The sequence below is a fragment of the Neovison vison genome, chromosome 12 (genome assembly GCF_020171115.1).
Source record: "Neovison vison isolate M4711 chromosome 12, ASM_NN_V1, whole genome shotgun sequence".
In the NCBI taxonomy this organism is placed as follows: domain Eukaryota; kingdom Metazoa; phylum Chordata; class Mammalia; order Carnivora; family Mustelidae; genus Neogale; species Neogale vison.
Genome location: NC_058102.1, coordinates 136,018,725 through 136,043,082, shown reverse-complemented (window position 1 = coordinate 136,043,082; position 24,358 = coordinate 136,018,725). Strand labels below are relative to the sequence as shown.

The following is a 24,358-nucleotide window of genomic DNA, read 5'->3' as shown; positions in this document are numbered from 1 at the left end:
CTCTTGCCCTGGAGTAGGGTGGGGGAACCAGTCCTGCACACCACTGTGCTTGTGATAGTCATGGGTGAGCAACACAAACCAGGCAGGCTGGAGGCCAGCCCACACACCAGCATGCTTGCAGCAGTAGAGGCCCATCCACAACAGGAGGGCACACAGAGCCTACACACAGAGGCAGAGGGTATACCTGGAGGGTCTTGTTCTAGTGGCTAGAGGATGTTGTGCTTCTGGGCCCCACATATGGCCACTCACTCAAGACCAAGAGATATAGCTGGCTTACTTATTAACACATAGAATCAGCCAAATGAGGAGTCAGGAATGTGTTGCAAATGAAAGAACACACAAAAACCTCAGAAAAAGAATTAAATGAAATAGATAAGCAATAAGTCTGACAAAGAGTACAAAATAATAAGATGCTCACCAAACTCAGGAGAATAGATAAACACAGTGAAAACTTCAACAACTAGATTAAAAAAACATAAAAAGGCTCAATCAGAGCTAAAGAATACAGTAACTGAAATGAAAAAGACACTATAGGGAATCAAAAACAGGTTAGAAAATGTGGAAGAATGGATCTGCAATCTGGAAGACAGGGTAACAGAAATAAGCCATGCTGAAGGATGAAAGAAAATACAATTTTAAAAATGAGGATTGTTGGGGCTCCTGGGTAGCTCCTCTGGTTGAGCATCCGGCTCTTGATTTCAGCTCAGGTCATGATCTCATGTTCATGGGGTTGAGCCCCACATCAAGCTCTGCACTCAGCAGGGAGTCAGCTTGTCTCCTTCTTCTGCCCCTTGCCCTGCTCACACACACATACACACACACACACACTCTCTCTCTCTCTCTCTCAAAAATAAATAAATCTTTTTAAAAAGTGAGAATAGTTTAAGGGACCTCTGGAACAATATCAAGCAGGATAACTGGGACTCCATTACAGGAGTCCCAGAAGAAAAAGACATAAAGGGGCAGAAAACCTCCATTACCTAAGAAAGGAAACAGACATCCAAATCCAGGAAGAAGAGAGTCCCAAACAAGATGAAAATAAAGAGGTCTACACCAAGGCACAAATAACTAAAATGTCAAAAATTAAAAAGAGAATCTCAAAAGCAGCAGTATAAGGCAAAATCTATAAGGCAAAATCTATATTTTCAGCAGAAAGGTTGTAGGCTTGAAGGGACTGGAATTATATATTCAAAGTGCTGAAAGGAAAAAAACCTACAATCACGAATATTCTTGGCAAGATTTATCATTCACAACTCAAGGAGAGATAATTTTCCCAACAAAATAAAAGGTACCACTACACTGAACTTTCTAGAACTGTTAAGGGACTTCTTTAAGCGGTAGGGGGGAAAGGCCATAATTGGAAATAAAAAAAATTTTTTTTTAAATCCCACTTAAAAAAAACTAACAGTAAAGGTAAATGAATCAACTACTTAAAAAGCTACTATGAACATTAACAGACAACAGTAGTAAAATGAACTACATATATAATAATGAGTTAAGGAATACACAAAATCAAAAATATGTAGAATATGATGTCAAAACAAAGTGGGGTGGAAATAAAAACATACTGCTTTTAGAATGTGTTCAAACTTAAGTGACTTTCAATATAAACTGTTACACACATAAGTTGTTATATATGAACCTGTTAACTACAAAAAAACCCTATACAAGATATACAAAAAATAAACAGAAAAGAATTGAAACATAACAATAAGAAAGTCATGAAATTAACAAAGGAGAATAGCAAGAGAAGAGGTAATAAAAAAACAACCAGAAAACAATGAACAAAATGGCAATAAGTACATACCTATCAGTAATTACTTTACATATACATGAACTAAATGTTCTGATCAAAGATCTAGGGTAACTGAACAGGTAAAGAAGAAAAAACAACAGACAAACAAACAAAACCCATCTATAGGCTGCCTATAAGAGACTAACTTCAGACCTAAAGATAAACACACATTGAAAGTCAAGGGATAGAAAAAGGTACTATATGCAATGGAAACAAAAAGAAAGCTGGGGTAATGATACCAATTCAGACAAAATAGACTTTGAAACAAAGACTGTGACAAGACAAAGAAGAATGTTACATAATGATAAAGATATCGAACAAGAAACATAAGGACTGTAAATATCTATGCACCATCATAGGGGCACCTGAATATATAAAATAACTATGAAGAGATATAAAAGGGGAAATTGACAGTAATACAATCATAGTAGGAAACTTTAACACTCCACTTACAAAACAAAATGTCTCAGTGTCTCAATAAATTCAAGAAAGTTCATCATCTTTTCTGAGCACAATGATATGAAACTAAAAATCAATAAAGAGGAAAAAAATACAAACACATAAATGCTAAAAATGTTACTAAACAACCACTAGGTCAGCAAAGAAATCAAAAAGGAAATTAAAAAATACCTTGAGACATTGAAAATGCAAAGACAATGTTCCAACATCTAACAGATTCAGCAAAAGCAGTTTTGAGAGGACTGTTCACAGCAACACAGGCCTACATCAAGAAACAAGGACATCTGACATTCTTGGTCCTCATCATTAATGTCAATGATGTCCACTTTGTATCATTTTGAAAATGAAATACTTTTATAATACTTCTGTATTATGAGTACTGCCTCATTGAGAACCACTGGTTTAGAAGTCCTGTTACTGGATATCAAGACTGAATACAGTACAAAAGGCAAAATCTCCAAGTCATTGCTGTAGAGTCTTGGTACTTCGGAGCTTTAGTCATAATGATGGGGGTAAAGCTAATTCTATTCTATATTTAACTTTATAACCATTCTAATATTCTGGAAGAAAGACTTTAATGATCCCTTTAATGAGAAAGCAAACAAGTAATAGACTATCAGGAAAAAAGTCTTGAATATTCACAGTCAATTAATGTCAGAACTTGCTTTCTAACTTGGTTCTTATTCAATGTTGCAGATAATGTTATCTTTTTAAAAGATAGTGAGAATAACAGAGTTCAGTTTAATAGCATGGTTCTAAATGATGTGCAGCCCAGCTCAGAAGAGTGTTGCTCACTCTGCTTTTGGCCCCAGCTAGTTAGAGAAAACAGCACTTCATGTCTTGGAGGATGGAGATCTGACCCCACGAGGTGCTGCTCCATACTGGCACCTTACCTGGAATGTCAACAGGTCATTCCATTGTCCTATGAGGATGGCTGCCTCTCAGTGATGCAGTTCATGGTTCAGTATCTATAAAGCAATCAATGTGATAAATGTAAACAAACAAAGGATAAAAATCATGATCGTCTCAATAGATCAGAAAGAGCATTTGATAAAATTGAACATCCACTCATTATACAAACTCAACAAAATGGATATAGAGGGAAACCAACCTCAATAAAATCACAGCCATAAATGATAAACAAACAGCTAACATCAAACTCAATTATGAAAATGGGAAAGCTGTTCCTCTAAGATGAGGAACAAGACAAGGGTGCCCACTCTCACCACTTTCATTCCACATAGTACTGGAAATCCTAGTCACAGCAATCAGATGAGAAGAAGAAATAAAAAATGTTCCAAATTGATATGACAAAGTGGTGAGAGCCTTGGTTTTCCTTTTTTGCCTCATATATCCAACACTTGAAGCTGAAGAATCTAGCAATCTAGAAACATCAATAGGCAAAGGCAAAAAAAAAAAAAAAAAGCCTCAACCTAAGCCTGCTCTCAATTGCTAACATAACAGGATTGGAGAAGCCTAGCAAGCTAGAAGCTTTTTAGATGATAACCACTCTATTCCAGCTAAACACCCTCAAAAAAACTATGGCTCCACTCCCACCCATACCAACATAGTTCAAGTGAGGAGTCCTGATTTCTACACTCAGAAGGCTGAGTGCCCCAACACTCCTGCCAAGGTGTTGTCAGAGGTTAGGTAGTGAGAAGGGGCAAGATGGTGGAGAAGTAGGAGACCCTGTTTCAACTGGTCCCCTAAAGTGAGATAAATATCTACTAGAACACTGAACACCCATGAAATCAGCCTGAGATATAAGATTACACACTTCTGGATCTCTAAGATGACACCAGTGGAGAGGTAAAGTGGTGTTGGAACACTCAGACTGGTATCGGAGGATAAACAGAAAGGGGAGGGAGCCACCAGAAGCAACACATTGGAAAGTAATACCCCAATATGAAAATGCCCTGTGGTTAGGGACCAGCATAAACTTGGGAGTCTGGTTAAAAGCACTCAAAAAGAGCAAAAGATTCAAGGGGCAACTGGTGGAATCAGGCAGTCATGGGCATGGACCTAAGCCCACAGTCCCAGGATGGTCGCCACTGACAACCGCCCATGCCAGAGAGAGTCCAGCAGGGCCTCCAGTCCGTGGTCCCTGAGCTCTGGCTTTCCCCTCCTTGCACCACCACTTGGGCTGGGGCACTCCCACCCGTGTCTGAGAGAGTCTGGCGTGAACTCCGGTTGGGGTCCTTTGGCCCACAGCCTTCTGCGACCTGCACCTCTACCTGGGATGAGCGCACCCAGTGTGGGCATGGACCCCAGACAGCAGTCTCAGCAATGGCAGCCACCTGGGTTCAGGTTCTCCTGGACCAATATCACTTGCAGTTTTAGTGGCATGGGGGTACAGAGACAAGCGGGGGCCTCTGGCAACCACTGGGACAGTGGCTGGGGGTGTGCACTGCCTGTGGGAGGCTACGGTGTTAGCGGAGTTTTGCAGAGGGGGAGTCTCTATGTTCTGGACCACCCAGGGGTGGGGAGCAGACCAAGGCTTCTCTCTGAGGCGGAGGTCTGGGTATGGACAGTTTACTTTCCATTAAACCGCCAAAAAACCATAAAATGCTGCCAAAGACCAAAAACATCTAGAGAACAAAAGCCTGAAAAACTGGTTTCCACAGAGCCAAGCCCCTTGATAGCGGGCAGGATGACTCAGCCCAAGCAGGACTGACTGAAAAACAATGCGGCAGGCCCCACCCCCAGAAGACAAGTCAAAAGAACAAGAGGACAACCACCATGAGGTCCCATAAAACTGTAAAACCCCAACATCAGGGAAAAACAATATATTAAGATCCTGGTATTGCCCCCAAACCAGTATATTTCATAGATACAACTTTTCTTTCTTTTTCTTTTTTTAATTCATTCTCACAATTCTTGTTCTTTTAATTTTTTAACCTACTTACCATTACAACTAGAGCTTTAATACAACATATTCCATAATAACTTTTTACCTTGAACTTTTAAAATACATATACCTGGTTTCTTTTTCTTTTCCTTTTATATATATATAGATAGATAGATAGATGGATGTAAGCTCCAAGGTAATCCTTTTTCCCTAGTCAAGACTACCCCTATATATAAACCAGTTTTAATTTCCCTGTATCTCTGGAAAGTTGAGTCCTTTAACAAAGATAACAAGATATACCCAGGAAGAACTGAAATAACCTTCCTCACCCACACTGAGGATTTATAACCACATACTCCCATCTTATTCTTCTGTTAGTATTTCTGTGTGTTTGTTTTTATTCTGGTATTATATAAATCTTATTCTTGAGGTTCATTTTGGCTGGGTTTTTCTTTTTTTTTTTTTCTTGTCTCTTATTTTTGTCAGTCTTTTTGTTTGTTCATTTTTGTTTATGTACCTTACAAATCTTACTTTTGGGGCTCATTTTGGCTGGGTTTTCTCTTTTTTTTCTTTTCTTTCTTTTTGGTGGTGACTTCTGATTGCTCTGAAACTTTCAGGGTGCACCTTGCCTGGATCATTGTTGATATATTAAGCTATACATCCCCTCAAACAACTCTCACCAAAATGACTAGAAGGAGGAACACCAAACAGAGGAAAAATTCAGAAACTGTGTCCTCTGCCACATAACTATTGGATATGGACGTAAACAGCATGTTGGAAAGGGAATTCAGGGTTAATATTATCGAGGCAATGGCTGAGTTGGAGAAAACCATTAATGACAACATGGAATCGATTAGGGCAGAAATAAAAGCTGCCTAAGAAAAAGTTAAAAGTGCTATCAATGAGATCCAATCTAATCTAAATATACTCAAACAGCTAGGGTAACTGAGGCAGAAATAGAATTAGTGATCTAGAAGACAAACTGATAGAAAAGAAGGTTCAAGAGGAGGACTGGAACAAACAGCTTAGAAACCATGAAAACAGAATTAGGAAAATAAATGACGCCATGAAATATTCCAACATCAGAATTATTGGGATCTCTGGGAGGGCGAAGAGAGAAGACTAGAAAATATAGTTGAACAAATTCTGGATGAAAATTTCCCTAATCTGGGGAATGGAACAAGTTTTCATGTCGTAGAGGCAGAAAGGGCACCCCCAAGATCAATGTCTAGAAAGACATCCAGACAATTGTGAAATTCACAAATCGTAATTTCAGACAGGATGTCTTAAGGGCTAGGGGAAAGAGATTCTTTAAGTAAAGGGGAAGGACCATCAGAATAACATCAGACCATCCACAGAAACCTACCAAGCCAGAAAGGGCTGGAAAGACATATTCAGGGCACTAAATGAGAAGAATATGCATCCAAGAATACTTTATCCAGCAAGACTGACATTCAAAATCAATGGAGAGATAAAGAGCTTCCAAGACCAGCAAAGTTTAAAAGGGTATGTGACCACCAAGCTGGCACTACAAGAAATATTAAGGGGGGGGTGGTCTAAAAAGAAGAAAGAACCCAAGAGTAACAGAGACCAGAAATTTACAGAGATAATCTATAGAAACAAGGACTTCACAGGCAACATGATGTCAATAAAAACGTATTTTTCAATAATCACTCTCAACATGCATGGTCTAAATGCTCCCATAAAATGGCACAGGGTTGCAGACTGGATAAAATGACAGGACCCGTCCACATGCTGTCTACAAGAGACAAATTTGGAACCTAAAGATACACCCAGATTGAAAGTGAAGGGATGGAGAACCATCTTTCATGCCAACAGGACTGGGGTAGTGATTCTCATATCAGACAAATTGGATTTTAAGCTTAAGACTGTAGTCAGAGATACAGAAGCACACTACATCATTCTTAAAAAGGTCTATCCACCAAGAAAATCTAACAATTTAAATATTTATGCCCCCAATATGGGAGAAACCAACTACATAAGCCAACTGTTGTTAATCAAAATAAAGCCATATTGATATGACCTCATTAATTGTAGGGGATCTGAACATGCCACTCTCATAATAGACAGATCATCCAAGCAGAAAATTCAAGAGCTTTGAATGACACATTGGACCAGATAGACCTCATAGATGAATACAGAACATTCCACCCTAAAACAACAGAATAACCATTCTTCTCGAGTGCACATGAAACTTTCTCCAGAGTAGAACACATGCTGGGTCACAAATCAGGGCTCAACTGATACCAAAAGACTGAGATTATTCCCTGCATATTCTCAGACCACAATGCTTTGAAACTGGAACTCAACCACAAGAAAAGTTTTGGGAGGAATTCAAACACTTGGAAGCTAAAGATCATTCTGCTCAAGAATGTTTGGCCTACCCAGGAAATCAAAGAATAACTTAAACAATTCATGGAAACCAATGAGAAAGAAAACACAGCAGTCCAAAACCTATGGGATATGGCAAAGACAGTCCTAAGGGGGGAATACATACCATTTAAGCCTCCTTCAAAAAAACTGAAAAAATCCCAAATACACCAACTCTCTTAACACCTTAATGAACTGGAAAATCAACAACAAATTAAGCCAGCCCCATACACAAGAAGGGAAGTAATCAAGATTAGAGCAGAGATCAAAGAGTTAGAAACCAGAGATATAGTAGAACACATCGACAAAACTGAAGCTGGTTCTTTAAAAGAATCAATAAGATTGATAAACCACTGACCAAAACTAACCCAAAAGAAAAGAGGACTCAAATTAATAAAATTATGAATAAAAGAGAAGAGATCACTACTAACACCAAGGAAATAGAAACAATCATCAGAAATTATTATCAACAGTTATATGCCAATAAATTAAGCAACCTAGAAGAAATGGATGCATTCCTGGAAACCTAAAAACTTCCAAGACTGAAACAGGAAGAAACTGACAACCTGAATAGACCAATATCTAGTAATGAGACTGAAGCAGTGATCAAAAATGTCCCAAAAGAGTCCAGGATTTGATGGATTCCCTGGGGAATTCTACCAAATCTTCAAAGAAGAAACAATGCCTATTCTCCTGAAGTTGTTTCAAAAAATAGAAACAGAAGGAAAACTTCCAGACTCTTTCTATGAAGCCAGCATTACCCTGATCCCCAAACAAGGCAAAGACCTCATCAAAAAGGAGAATTTCAGACCAATATCCCTGATGAATATGGATGCCAAGACTTTCAACAAGATCCTAACTAATAGGATCCAACAGTACATTAAAAAGATTATCCATACGACCAGGTGGGGTTTATCCCTGGGATGCAAGGGTGGTTCAACATTCACATATCAATCAATGTGATAGAACAAATCAATAAGAAAAGAGAGAAGAACCACATGGTCCTCTCAGTTGATGCAGAAAAAGCATTTGACAAAATACAGCATCCATTCCTGATTAAAACTCTTCAAAGTAGGGATAGAGAGAACATTCCTCAACTTCACAAAATCTATCTATGAAAAACCCATAGCGAATATCATTCTCAGTGGGGAAAAGCTGACAGCCTTCCCTTTGAGATCAGGAACACAATAAGGATGCCCACTCTTGCCACTGTTGTTCAAGAGAGTACTAGAAGTCCTAGCAACAGCAATCAGACAACAAAAAGAAATAAAATGTGTTCAAATTGGCAAAGAAGAAGTCAAACCTCTCTCTTCACAGATGACATGATACTTTACGTGGAAAACCCAAAAGACGCCACCCCGAAACTACTAGAATTCATATAGCAATTCAGTAATGTGGCAGGATACAAAATCAATGCACAGAAATCAGTTGCTTTCTTATACACTAACAGTGAAAATATAGAAAGGGAAATTAGAGAATTGACTCCATTTACTATAGCACCAAGAACCATAAGACACAAATTGGAATAAACCTAACCAAAGAGGTAAAGGATCTATACTCAAGGAACTATAGAACAGTCATGAAAGAAATTGAAGAAACACAAAAAGATGGAAAAGCATTCCATGCTCATGGATTAGAAAAACAAACATTGTTAAAATGTCTATACTGTCTAGAACAATCTATACTTTCAATGCCATCCCAATCAAAATTCCACTGGCATTTTTCAAAGAGCTAGAACAAACAATCCTAAAATTTCTATGGAACCAGAAGAGACCCCGAATTGCTAAGGAAATGTTGAAGAAGATTAAAAACTAGGGGCATCATGTTGCCTGATTTCAAGCTTTATTACAAAGCTCTGATCATCAAGACAACATGGTACTGGCACAAAAACAGACACATAGACCAGTGGAACAGAGTAGTGAGCCCAGATATGGACCTACAACTCTATGGTAAATAATCTTCAACAAAGCGGGAAAAAAAATAGCCAGTGGAAAAAAGACAGTCTCTTCAATAAATAGTGCTGGGAAAATTGGACAGCTATGTGTAGAAGAATGAAACTCGACCATTCTCTTATACCATACACAAAGATAAACTCGAAATGGATAAAAGACCTCAACATGAGGCAGGAATCTATCAAAATCCTAGAGGAGAACACAGGCAGTAACCTCTTCGACATGGCCACAGCAACTTCTTTCAAGACATGTTGCTAAAAAGACAAAGGAAACAAACGTGAAAATGAACTTTTGGGACTTCATCAAGATCAAAATCTTCTGCATAGCAAAGGAAACAGTCAACAAAACAAAGAGGCAACCCACAGAATGGGAGAAGATATTTGCAAATGACACTACAGACAAAGGGCTGATATCCAAGATCTATAAAGAACTCTTCAAACTCAACACTCAAAAAATAGATAATTAAGTCAAAAATGGGCAGAAGACATGAACAGACACTTCTCCAAAGAAGACATCCAATTGGCTAACAGACACATGAAAAAATGTTCATCATTATTAGCCATCAGGGAGATTCAAATCAAAACCACATTGAGATACCACCTTACATCAGTTAGAATGGCCAAAATTAACAAGACAGTAAACAACAAGTGTTGGAGAGGATGTGGAGAAAGGGGAATCCTCTTACACTGTTAGTGGGAATGCACGTTGGTACAGCCACTTTGGAAAACAGTGTGGAGATTTCTTAAGAAACTAAAAATAGCGTTACCCTATGACCCTGCAATTACACTACTGGGTATTTAACACAAAGATACAGGTGTAGTGAAAAGAAGGGTCTTCTGTGCCCCAATATTCATAGGAGCAATGGCCATAATCACCAACCTGTGGAAAGAGCCAAGATGCCCTTCAACAGATGAATGGATAAAGATATGGTCCATATATACAATGGAGTATTATGCCTCCATCAGAAACGATGAATACCCAACTTTTTTATCAACATGGATGGGACTGGAGGAGATTATGCTGAGTGATAATAAGTCAAGCAAAGAGAATCAATTATCATATAGTTTCACTTACTTGTGGAGCACAAGGAATAACATGGAGGACATTAGGAGAAAGCAAGGAAAAGTGAATTGGGGGAATTGGGAGGGGGGTGGAGGAATGGTGAACCTGGTGGTGGGTATTAAGGAGGGCATGTATTGCATGGAGCATGGGATGTGGTGCATAAACAATGAATCTTGGAACACTGAAAAATAAAATTAAATTAAGAAGAAGAAAGGAAAAGAAAAGGCTGAGTAGTGATCCAGGACTTTCTTTTCTATCAGCCAGTAATGAAGCCCAGGTGGTATCAGTGTGGATAATGTGTGAAGCCTGAACTTCCACCCCCTAGTGGGAAGTAACATAACATTTTTTTCCCTCCGGGCTGGGATATGGTCAGAGGAGGCTAGTGGAGAGCTAGGATGTTCACCATTTTTTAGTGTAAACAAGGCCACCCCGCAGATGTGTCTGTGGACACCATGTGGGAACTAGAATTCCCACCACACAGCATTATCCAGGGATAACTCATTGGGGACAATGGAGACTGCATGGGGAATCTGGGATTTTCACCTACACTTAACCATAGTGAGGTAGTGCTACCCCATTCTCTGCCAGGTGGTGTCAGAGAAAACCAATTAAAATAGAAGGTTTAAAGAAGATTCAGAATGTCTTTTATATTAAATGTCCAAGTTTTAATTAAAAAAATAATAATACCAAGAACCAAGAAGGTCTCAAACATAATGGAAAAACACAATCAACAGGTGACAACACTGAAGTGAAAGAGATGCTAGAAATGTTGTCATGAAAAAAATGCTTTGACAGCAAATACAAACATTCTGGAAACAAAAAAATACAAAATCCAAGAAAGGAAATAAAAAGTCACAGAAATGTGACAGGATATACAGAGAAAAACTGAACTGAAATATGAGAAATAAAATATAACCAAAAATATAAAGGTCAGTGTTGATAAATTCAACAATCAAATGGAGGGACAGAGAAAAGAATCAGCAAATGGGATGATAAAACAATAAAAATTAACCAATCTGAACAACAGAGAAAGTAGTATGGAAAAAATGAAAAACTCTTCAGAGATTTTGGAACAACAGATCTAAATATAAGTTATTGGAAATCCAGAGAAGAAAAAGAAGGTGGAATTTTAAAAGTACTCAAACTTGGGGTGCTTGGGTGGCTCAGTGGGTTAAAGCCTCTGCCTTCAGTTCAAGTCATGATCTCAGGTTCCTGGGATCTAGCCCCACATTGGGCTCTCTGCTCAGCAGAGAGCCTGCTTCCTCCTCTCTCTCTGCCTGCCTCTCTGCCTACTTGTGATCTCTGTCTGTCCAATAAATAAATAATAACTCAAAAAAAAAGTACTCAAACAAATAATGGCTCAAGCTCCCCAAATTTGTTAAGAGATATAGTTCAAGAGCTAAGCAAACCATAAACTGGGAACAGGCACAGAAATCAATGCTAAGATGAAAACTAAAGACAAATATTTATATATAAAACTAAAGACACATATATATATATAGACAAATATATATACATCTAATATATATATATCTATCTATCTTGAAGGCAATCAGAGGAAAACAAAACATTACTTACAGGGGGGCATCTGATTACAGCAACAGTACATTTCTCATCAGAAACTATGAGGCCAGAAGGAAATGATAAATATTTTCCCAAGTGTTGAAAGAAAAGTACTGTCAACTCAGATCTTATATGCAGCAAAAATACAGTTCAGGAATTAAGGGGGAAACCAAGGTGTTTTCAAATTAAAGAAAACTAAGAGAATTTGTCACAGGAGAGTTAATCTAAAAAATGTAGCTAAAAAAATTTCTCTAATTAGAATGAAACATTTAAAGAACTTTGAATCATTGGGAAGAAAGAAAAAACACAGTAAGCAAAGGTGTAGATATATAAATAGGCTTTTCTTATTGAGTTCTCTAAATCATATTTAGTGTTTAAAACAAAAATTATACCATTCTCTCATGTGTTTCTAAATGTATATAGAAAAAAATAAAAAGAAAATGTATATAGAAAATACATAAGAAAATGGAATTATTTTAAAAGTAAATAGATGTAAGGGAGGTGAAGAGTTTTTATATTTCACTTGAACTGGTATATTGTTGCCATCAGCAGACTGTGATAACTTATGTATATATAACATATTACCTAGGACAACTAAAAACCCATACAGATACACTCAAAAATCCTATAGATAAATTAAAATGAAATTATAAAACATGTTCAAATAACTCGCAGAAAGGCCAGAAAAAGCAGAGAGGACTGAAAAAAAAACATGACCCAACTATATTCTGTCAACAAAAATTCACTTCAGTACATGTAATGATATAGGTAGAATGAAAATGAAAGAATGGAAAAAGGTATATCATACAAATATTAATTAAATGACAGCAGAGTGGCTTAATTAATATCAGATAAAGTAGACTTCAGGGCAAAGAAAATTTTAGCAGAGGCAGAGAAGGATATTACATAATGATAAAAAGATCAATCCACCAAGAAGACCTAACCATCCAAAATATGTCTGACCTAAAAAACAGGACTCTGGTGATGTCAAACTAAAATAGCTGAAAGAAGAAGTAGACAACTCCACAACTACAGTTGGAGACTTCAAAGTCCCTCTCCCAACAACTGAAAGAATAACTAGACACAAAAGTAATAGAACGAAAATACTACCAAACACCAGGATATAATCCATATTTTTAGAGGATTCACACCCAACAATATCAGAATACACATTCCTTTTAAGCACCCATGAAACATATACCAAGACAGATCACATCCTGAGCTACCAAACAAACTTAAACAAATTTCAAAAAATTAAAATCATAAAAATATATTCTTATCACAATAGAATCAAAACAGAAATCAGTAACAAAAAGATAACTAGAAAATCTCCAAAAACTTAAGACTAAACAACACATTTCTAAACAAACGAAAGAAAATACATTGAACTGAATGAAAATAAAAATACACTATAACAAAACATGCGGGATGCAACTGAAGCAGTGCAAGAGGGAAATATGTATCACTTAATGCATATGTTAGAAAAAAGGGAAAATCTCAAATTAATAATCTAAGATTTTGCTTTAAGAACTAAACAAAGAAGAGGAAAGGAAACTCAAAGCAAATACAAGGAGGTAAATAATAGTTTTTTTTTTTAAATAATAAAGTTTAAAGAGGAATCACTAAAATTGGAAACAAAAAATATATAAAGAAAAGCAAATAAAGTTTAGTGAGATCAATAGTAACCTTTGAAAAGGTCAATAAAACTGACGAAAGGTAAAAAAGAGTAAAGACATGAGTTAATAATGTGAGGAATGAAATAGGGAGCTATTACCATAGGCCCTCCAGACATCAAAAGGATAATAAAGGAACACTATGAATATTTTACATATGTAAATTTGACAAGTTAGGTAAATCAATTCTTCAAAAACCAAAAATGCAATTCATCAATTATTAAATAGACAACTGAGGTACAGCTGGGTGTCTCAGTCAATTAAGCATCCAACTCTTGATTTCAGCTCAGGTCATGATCTCAGGGTTTTAAGACTGAGCCTCAGGCTCCATGCTGGGCATGGAGTCTGCTTAAGAATCTCTCTACCTCGCCCTTGGCCCCTACCCCTCCCTCTTTAAAAAAGAGTAGACAATTGAGTATCCCTTATAACTATTAAGAGAATAGAATTCAAAATTTAAAACTGTCAAGAAAGAAATCTCTGGACCAGATCATTTCATTTAAAAATGTTGTAAAACACTAATACCAATGGTACAAATCTCTTCCAAAAAAAAAAAAAAATAGAGAGAGGGAACACTTGCCAATTCACTGTATTAATCTCTTATTATACCTTGATATCAAAACCAGAGAAAGTCAATTAAATACTACAGAAGAGTATCTCTCATGATTATAGACAAAAATCTTTAATTATTTCAGCAACATATAAAAATAGATGTACACATGACCAAGTGGCATTTATTTCAAGGATGCAAGGTTGGTTTAATCTTCACAAATCAATGTACCACCACGGTAATAGACTAAAATAGAAAACTCACATGATCATATCAACTAATGTAGAAAAAGTATTTGATTAAATTCCACAGCCATTTATGATAAAATCTCTCAGAAAAATAAGAGAGGGAGAACATCCTAACAATAAAGAATGTTATAAAAACTTCATTTAACATCACAGTTAATGATAAAAGAGTGAATTTTTTCTTCTAAGATCTGGAACCATGCAAGGATATCTGCTCTGGTGATTCATTCAACATAGTGCTGGCAGTTTTATTCAGTGCAGTAAGACAAAAAAAGGAAACAAAAGATGTACAAATGTAAAAGGAAAAAATAAAGCAGTCTCTATTTACAGAGGACATGACTGTCTGCATAGAATATCCCAAGGATTCTATGAAAGAACCAGAACAACCAAAGGAATTCATACATGACACAGGTTATAAGAGAAAGGAGAAATATTATGAACATTTCTATATACCAACAATGAACATGTAAACACAATAATTAAGGTTCTAATGCCATTTAGAGTCAATATATTAGATACTTAGGTATAAATCTTTCAAAACTGGTTCAGTATTGGTATGTCAAAAACTATATAACACTGATGAAAGAAATAAAAAATAATCTAAAAGTAGAGAAACATACCAGGTTCAAGATTGCAAGACTTAACATAATAAAGATGTCAGTTTTTTCTTAAATTGAGATACAGGTTTAATGCAAGTCTTTCCAAAATTCCAGCAAGACTTTTTGTAACTATAGACAAAATTATTACAAAATTTATAAGGAAAATCAAGGAACTTAACTGATTTCTTTTTGGAAAAAGAAGAATAAAGCATTAATAATTACTCTACCTGGTTTAAAACTTATTTTAGAGTTATGGTAATCAAGACTGTATGGTAGTTTTGGAAGGACAGACACATAAACTTATGGTATAAAATAAAGAACTCAGAAATAGACTTATAAAAATATGCACAACTAATTTTAGAGAAAATTAAAAAAGCAATTCAATTAAGGAAAGATAAGCTTTTTAACACAAGGTGCTGGAACAGCTGGACATTATGGGCAAAGAAGAGAAAAAAAGAAAAAAACCTTGACCTAAATCTTATACTTCACACTGATCAAAATGGATCAGTCTTTAATGTAAAATATGAAACTACATACACATTTAGAGGAAAAAAATGGGATAATAATCAGTTATCTGGTGAGTTCTTAGACTTGACACCAAAACCATGACCCCTAAAATGAAATTGGGCAAAGTGGATTTCACTTTCTAACTTTAAATTTCTAATTTTAAATTAGATTTCTAATTTTAAATTTAAAAAGTTTGCTCTATATAAGACCCCACTAAGAGTATAAAAAAAAGTTACAAGAGTGGGAGATGATTTTTGCAAGCCACATAACCGACAAATGACTAGTGTCTTGAATGTGTAAAAAATTCTCAAAATTCAACAGTAAAAAAATTAAATACAACCAAAGGCATCATCTAGAAAATAATTCATAAGCTGAACTTTATAAAAAACTTCTGCTCTGCAAAAGACACTGACCAAAAAAATGAGAAGATAAACCACTGGCTGGAAGAAAATATTTTAAAAGATTTATCTGGTAATGGGTTATTATTCAAAATGTGTAAGAAACTTGAAACTGAAAACCTGATTTAAAAAATGGGCAAATTCCTGAATAGACACCTCACCAAAGAAGATACAGAGATGATAAATAAGCTATGAAAAAATGCTCCTTATAATAAGTCATAAGGGAATTGCAAATTAGAACAACAATGAGATACTACTAACTACATCTTAGAATAATTGGCATTCAAAACATTGACACCACCAATCCCTAGGAAAACCAGACGTTGGCAAGAGTATGGAGCAACAAGAACATTCATTCACTGCTGATGGGAATGCAAAATGACAGAGGCACTTTGAAAGACAGTGGGGCGTTTCTTACAAAACTAAACTCCTACCATATGCTCTAACAAGCATACTCTTCAGTATTTACCCAAATGAACTGAAAACTAATGTCACACAGAAACCCTCACACAGGTATTTATAGCAGTTCAATTCATAACTGCAGGCAAATGAACAAACTGTGGTACACCCAGACAATGGAATGCTATTCAGTGCTATAAAGAAATAAGTTATCAGTCCATAAAAAGACATGAGGAAACTTAACAGTATATTACTAAATGAAATATACAAACGTGAAAAGGCTACATACTGTATGATCCCAACTATATGACTTTCTGGAAAAAGCAAAACTATGGACAGAGTTAAAAAAGAAAAAAAATCCATGGTAAGCAGGGAGGAAGGGTTGAGTAGGGGAGCACCGAGAACTTTTAGGACACTGAAACTACTTTGTATGATACCGTAGTGTGCATACATGTCATTACGCATACATTTGTTGAAAGCCATAGAATATACAATACAGGTCTGAACCTTGGACTTTGTAGACTATGGCTTTTGGGTAATTATGATGCATCAATCAATGCAGGTTCACTCATTGTAACAAATGTACCCCGCTTTTGGAAGATGTTGATACTGGGGGATCCTGGGCATGTGTAGCGGCAAGGAATATAGAAGAACTCTCTGTATTTTCTGCTTGATTTCATTTTGAACCTAAAACTCCTCTAAAAAGTAAAGTCTATAAAAAATTTTAAATTTTTAAATTAAGATATTTAATCCCAAACAATTCAAATATGAAGTGGGCAATTGATATGAAGTGATATTTCACCCAAGAGGACATATAAAGGACAAATAAATGAAAAAAATTTACCTCATTAGCCAATGCAAATACAAATGAAAACCACATGAGATATCATTACATACTCATCAGAATGACTAAAATAAAAGAGAGTGACAATATCAAACACTGGTGAGGATACAGAGAAAAAGGATTATCCATATATTGCTGATAGGAATGTAAAATGGTACAATTGTTTTGGAAGACAGTTTGGCAGTTTACAGAATAAATGTGCAATTACCATACAAACAAGCAATTGCATTCCTGGACATTTATCCCTGAAAAATGCAGACTATAGTTTTAAAGGAAAATTGTGTAAAGGGTACCTAAAATTTCCCTATTTCTTATAAGCACTTGTAAATCTACAGTTATGTCAAAAATTTAAAGACTACATAAAGCAATAAAACTGTTGATGGGTTTATAATACATAAAACCTTAACTTCTATGACAACAATATCATGAAGGAGGGAAGAGACAGAAGCATATTAGCTGGTATTAATCTGAGCTAGATTGCTTTAAATTGAGATATTAATTGTAATCCCTAGGAAAACCAAAAAGAAAATAAGTGGGAAAGTCTATTAAAAGAATTACATGGAAATTAAAATGGTATACTAGAAAAAATTTAAAATTAAAGAGGGACTACTGGAGAAATAGAGAAATAGAAGAGACATAAGACATTTAAAAGAAAAATATCAAAATGGCAGATAAAGATCCTACTTTAGCCAACATGTTAAATATGCCTGCCCCAGTGATTGGCTTAGTGATGGATACAAGACCCCGGCTGAACAAATATGGAGGTTAACATATTCAATGACTGAGGAGTTCACTCTCCCACTGACATAGACAATGGATGACTTGGCTGATGCTGGCCTTCATCTGGTGAGCTCAAGTAGAGCCAATCTAAGGATGTTGCTTGCTGATGTAAGAAAATGGATAACAGGAAAAAATAAACCAATTTTTGGCTGACATTGTTGAGCCTCCAAGGCTCCCAGTATTAGAACATAAATTACCTCTGCGTAGATAAACAAGACAAATTTGGTCTGCAAGAGCATGGCTTTGCTATTAGAGGCTCCTTCATGTAAACAAAATGGCACCCCCTTCTCCAAATAGATCTAGCTCCATGCCTGAGTGGGTAAGCTGAACTTGGATCCCACTTACCTCCTTGTCCATGCTGCTTTGAGCAGGGGGCAATCTACACAACTATATAGTGGATCTCTGAGATTTGCCTGAAATGTGCTCATTCTCTGAGTTTTCTTTTCATTTTTTTTTCTAAAACATAGTTAACATCGAATGTTACATTAGTTTCATCCTCTGGAGTTTTTTTTTTTTTTTTACATGAACCAATATATCTTCTTTGTTGATTAACCCATTTGAGTAAGTCTCTTCTATTACTTGCAATAAAAGTATAACTCACACAGAATTTATCATAAAATGGGATGTTACACAGAATAAATTCTAAAATGTAGAATAGATGAGCTGAGAAAGTAGGCTGGAAGTTAATGAGGATGATTCAATCTATCCCAAACAGGGAAGTTGGCAACATTTTTATGTTGCAACTGGCTAAAATATCTCCTATTGTACTTTGGGACTCTGAGACATTTCTACAAGGCTACAGCAGTAACACATCTTGTAAAAAACCAGTGAATTCTGTTACACTGAAAAGAAATTAATTTAAAAATAAATAAATAATTAATTAATTAAAAATTAAAAATAATAAATGAATGAATGAATGAATGAATTGGGATTTTGGAGATTTTGAAGATATATTCCAGGCTAAAATATTTCCTATTATACTTTGGGACTCTAGGCACATTTCTACAAGGCTTATAGCAGTAACACATCTGGTAAAAAATAAATAAATAAAAAGTAAAAATTAAAAATAATAAATGAATGAATGAATGAATGAATGAATGAATCGGGATTTTGGAGTTTTTGAAAATATATTCCAACTTTGAGCTAGGTCTTATGTGAATGATACAAGCTTAGGCTGCAAGTAAGCCTTTCTGGAAATAGAGAAGAAATATAAAATAATAGTTGCTGTGTTACCCAATCTCTGATGAACTGATTGTTTGGTCAATTAATACATTCATTCTTCTATAAAATGTCTTGACAGAAGCCTGTAGTCCTCAGAATGTTCGTGGCTATGGGTGTTGACCTTAACCCACCAACCAGAGCTGTTCCCACCAATTGGGTTTTATGGCTACCTAGTTTGTCTCTTTTCCTAAACTTATTTATGCCAGTTACACTTATTGCAATTACATACTTTAATTAAGTATTATAGAATTACAGAAACCAATGAACTATAAATATGACAATAGATGGGCTTTTTTTTTCTCCCTATGAAAACTAAATTAAATACTTTGGAATGACTTGATAAAAGTCAATTGCTTAAAAATTGCACTCAAGCTGTAAGAATTGGGGGAAATTGTAAAATTTAAAAGGATTTTTCTCTCATATACTTTACAAGGTTCTTGTGGAATTCTCATTCTACTTAAAAAAGAAAGTGTAAATCTTAGATGCCTCAATGCATTATGGATTAAGTTTATATGAGAAAAAACCACACTTGAAGAAAAGACCTTGGCCTCACACCAAAGAATTAGTGAATGGATGAGTGAAAATAAAGTGTTTATAATATTTATTATCCTTTTATATTTCCTTTTGAATTTAAATTGACCAATAAGCAGTTCTACCATGATGGTTAAGAGATTTCTTCTACTGACTTGGCCAGGAGATACTGTTCTCCAGACCTGACTATCCATAGGGTCTGGCGGCCTGATAATCTGAAGCTTTTCAAGGTTAGAAAAGCTTAATTGTCCTTCACAAGCTGAAATTGGTGCCAGAGAAAACAGGAAGGTGGGAATTTCCTATAAAAGCAAATAAGCTTGGGCCTGAACACCTTCACCTCCTATATACATTTCAAACACCTTAGGTTATATATCAGATGAATGGGATAAAACCCAACATTTTTAAGGAAATTGTATTTCCAAAGAAGCCCCAGCCTGGCCAATAAATGATGACCTTAAGATCTGGTGTTTGGGGAAGAGAACACTCTCTCTTTGTGGGCATGCCACTGGTGGTCATAATACAGCCATGATACCAACAAGGGGAAGGCAGGGTACTGGGGGACATCACTGGGCTGCAGATCAAGACTTGCCTGAAGTTTACCCTGAGCCTTCTTTTTAAATTATATAAGCCAACTGAGGTCCTTTACCGTTTGGATTTAGTTTTCTGTTTGTTTCCAAAAAAATACAAAGAACATCCTTTTGACTGGGGAAATGGGGAGAGGCAGTGTCTACAAGTGGATTAAAAAGTTCAACCAGATAAAATACATTTCTTCTTTAGAGGATTTTTGAAGAATGCAAGTTGGTTTTTTTGTTTTATTTTGTTTTGTTTCTTAGTTGTATTTTTTGCCCCACATACCGACATTTCCAGAGATGTTTTCATGCTCCATTGATCTCTTAGTGCTCCTCAAAGGTTGGTGCCATGGACAACTGCCCAGCTGGACTTCCACTTAACCTGCCTCTGATGTTGTTATAAAGTGTGCTCTACCCAAAGGCCAGTGGATGCATTACAGCAGGACACCCAGACTACAAGCCAAATGGGTCCTTTAAAAAATGTGCATGGCCAAACTGAAATACTGCTTTAAGTAATGCAGCAGAGCAATACTGTCAAGACACAAGGAACAGTCAGGGCTAAACATACTTGCTTTGAGCAAAGGAACTGTGTGCAGCAGGAGAGTTCTGTGATCACAAGGGTGTGAAGCAGGTCCCTCCCAGTGGGACGTTCTCACCTGAACATAAGGAAGGAAGAGTGTCCTTCTTCTGCTAATATACACAACGTTTGTGCTGGTCCCAAGCCCATTTTCTCCGGGATCCATTCCTCAGTCCTCCTTTGCTCTGCACTGCAAGAAGGGTGAACCCTGCAGGCTGGTCCCCAGGCTGGGTATGGTCAGTGAGGACCCTCACAGGAAATAGGGGGAGAGAAGAGGGAGAAGCCAAGTATTTCTGCTGCTCCCTATCTGTCCCTGGCAACATCTGAGGCCATAGCTGAGGCATTTCCAGCTCCCCTGTGATCACCGTCATCCTTTGCCTCCTCAGGTTGGTCCAGGGGTAATCGTAGCCTCCTGGCAGTGTTAATCTACAGGTTGTGTCCCAGTCTGCAGTTGGGCATTTCAGCTCTGCCTTCCCCTGGGTGACCAATTTCCTGCATCAGGCTCTCTGTTTTAAATATGCAAGTAATTACCTTCCCTGAGAAGACTGAAATAATATAGAACTCAAAGCCCCAGGACAAAGCTTCAGGATGGGTCCAAAATATACTGTCCTGTTGCTCTTCCATAGCTAAAGGATTCTGGTATATTTGTTTCACATTTAATAAGTGCTCATGTTATTTCTCCCCTTTCCATTCTCAACATTTCTTCTATTTATGACTTAAAGTTACACTTCAACTTATAAATGGACTTTCTTGTTTTCTAGTTATTACATCTTGGCATAATACTTTCCAAACACCATTTTATTATGTTCCACACTTAAAAAGCCACCTGGATATTCTCCCTTTCTAGTCTTTTTGTTAAACTATCTTTAAGCCCCCTTGCGTGTTTTTGTAATGTGTAACGCAGACTCTGTTACGATAGAAAAGTTTCAAAAGACTTGTGCAGCTGGGAACTTTTTGATGATTTCATTTTATAAGTCCTTTGGAATGAACGTGGGCATTAAGAGGCACAATGAATACAATATCAGTTTAACAAGATTTGAGTGGCCTTATTTTTACAGAGAAGTTAACATTTCTAGACATTGCGATTCCACCAGTGGCTTTCTCCATAACTGTTTTAAAAATGGAATTTAGCAGACATATAAAACGGAAAAAAATAGAAGAGCCGTCATAAATCTTTTTTACTAAAGTGTTTTGCGATTGCTTCAGAAAGAAACAAGATGAGAAAGTCCAGGTGCTATTTGTTAAAGTACAAGGCTGATGTTTCAGCATCTCAAAGGGATATAATGAAAGAAACTAAAGAACACAGGTCACATGTTTGACGGTAACTCACCAGAGAAATCAGGTCCATCTGGCTTCTCCACAAGACACAGGGATGTATGAAGCCAAAGCAATGAAAAGTGCACAGCGTGGCAGAATACACCAGACCCTCCCTCTGCGGCAGGTCCCAGTCTGCCCCCATCCTGGCCATGGTACTGCCCCATGTGGGTCACAACTGGGGAAGAGGAGGGCGGACCGTGGAGGGGGATCTGCTTACTTTTATGACAACCTGCTCTGGCAATCATGTCAGCCACTTGACTGACAGCATCTCCTAAAAGGAGATCACTTGGCCACCTCACTTGGGCTGGGAAGGTTAGGAAGATCTCTTAAAAGCACTGTTTCCTCCTCTGTGTTCTGTAAGCTGATAAACACCCACAGACCCACAGACTTTGTTGTTGAGTTGTGCCTTTGGACCAACACTACTTCTCCACTGACATCTTTTCTCTTTAGGGTCTTTGGTTTAGTAGACAGCTTGCCCTTCAGCCTCTGAAAACTACTGAAAGATTGTTTCATATCCTGATTTTTTAAAAGACAATATACTTTTAGAGCTTTCATATATCAGTCTATATGCTCCTTCTCACATCTTTTTAAAAGATGTGTCATAGTCCTTAACACGGATATACTATATTTGTTTAAACCAGTGTTATACTGAAAAAGAAAGACTACAATACTTTCTCCCCAAGGTGGTGTTTTCCCAAAATGTAGCTTTATTTATTGAATTTCGTGCCTTATTGAACTTTCTATGTACTGACTTAAGAGCTAAGTTAATTACTTTTGCAAAGGAAAATACAGAATTGACTAGATTGCAAAGGAAAATATAGAACTGACTAGACTGCCAAATAATAAATGAATCATGTTAAATATCTGAATCATAAGTAGTACTTGAAGTTGTCTCTAATAAATATTTAGCATAGATCATGAAAAGATTTTTTTAAAAAAAACTATGATCATCTTCATGATACATAAATAGCTATGTGTTCTACACACAAAACTTAATGTGACTTACACATCTGTTATAAAATTCAGGGTCAGTTATATAAGTTAACTCTCCAGTTTTACTAAGAATAGGACACATTTTAAAACAAGACTCTGCTGGGAAACTAGAGATTTCACCTAGTGGTAGACTACAAGGTAAGGCCTTCTTGCTCTCTTTTTTCAATGCTAGTATGTCTCTGGTCTTCTAGGATGCTGGGAGAAATGTATACCCATGGAGTTCCCTCTAACCTTCGTATGCTGGTATAATTCCTACTCTTGACTTAACCTGATTCCTACACAGATACTCCTGAATTCTTCTTCCGTTTGCTGTGTTGTCTTCCATTTTGAACTTGCTCTCTTCTGGCCGTGGCTGATGATACTTCGCATCCCAAATTTAGAGAATTCCAGGGTTTAACTGATAATTTAGGTAGGTAACTTTGACTGGGATCAGGTTCCAAATAACCTGATTATAGCAATTTAGTAGAAAGACTCTAGTACATCACTTTTAACATACCAGCCAAATAGCTTTAATTTACTGAGGAAGTTCCAGGTTTATAGTTCTTATTAATCAGTACTTTGAGAAAGCCAATTATGTATAATCATTTGTTCTTGCAGGCCAGTTACATAAAGATTTGTGAATGAAAATTCAGAATCACCTCCTCCCACCCTGTCTTATTTAATTCATTTTGAATGGCTGAATGAATATGATATATAAAAAATATAAACTTTTGTCACCTTACATTATATGTTGTAGAAACAATTAGAAAGAAAACTCAATATTAAACACTAAAGAATGTTTCAACTAATTTAATCTGATATTCAGCAAAATACAAAATTGTGGACTTTGTTGTCATCCCTTTAACTTTTGGATCAATCCTGAATCATATAAACTTAAGTTTGTTTGGCATGTTTATTGGCAAGTTCTTTGGGAGAATCTTGAGAAATATAATTTCTAAGTCATGCTGATTCTTAACTCTGAGGCTTAACCAATTTTACTTCTCAAAGTATAGGCTTGATTTTTAAGACAATTTGCACATTCCTCCTCTAAATGCTTATATAACTTGAGTTTGTGAAGTCCTGAATGTTTCTGGTTTAAAGCAACATGC

General features: G+C 36.4%; 1 long non-coding RNA gene across 1 annotated transcript in view; it reads right to left on the bottom strand.

The window, feature by feature from the left end:
* The window catches only part of LOC122892298, a 49,476-nt gene extending 46,258 nt beyond the window's left edge, over positions 1-3,218 (bottom strand). Inside the window, exon 1 of the long non-coding RNA XR_006381394.1 lies at positions 3,148-3,218. This is a non-coding gene — a long non-coding RNA (uncharacterized LOC122892298). The remainder of the gene's footprint in view (positions 1-3,147) is intronic.
* Positions 3,219-24,358: the final 21,140 nt, after the last annotated feature.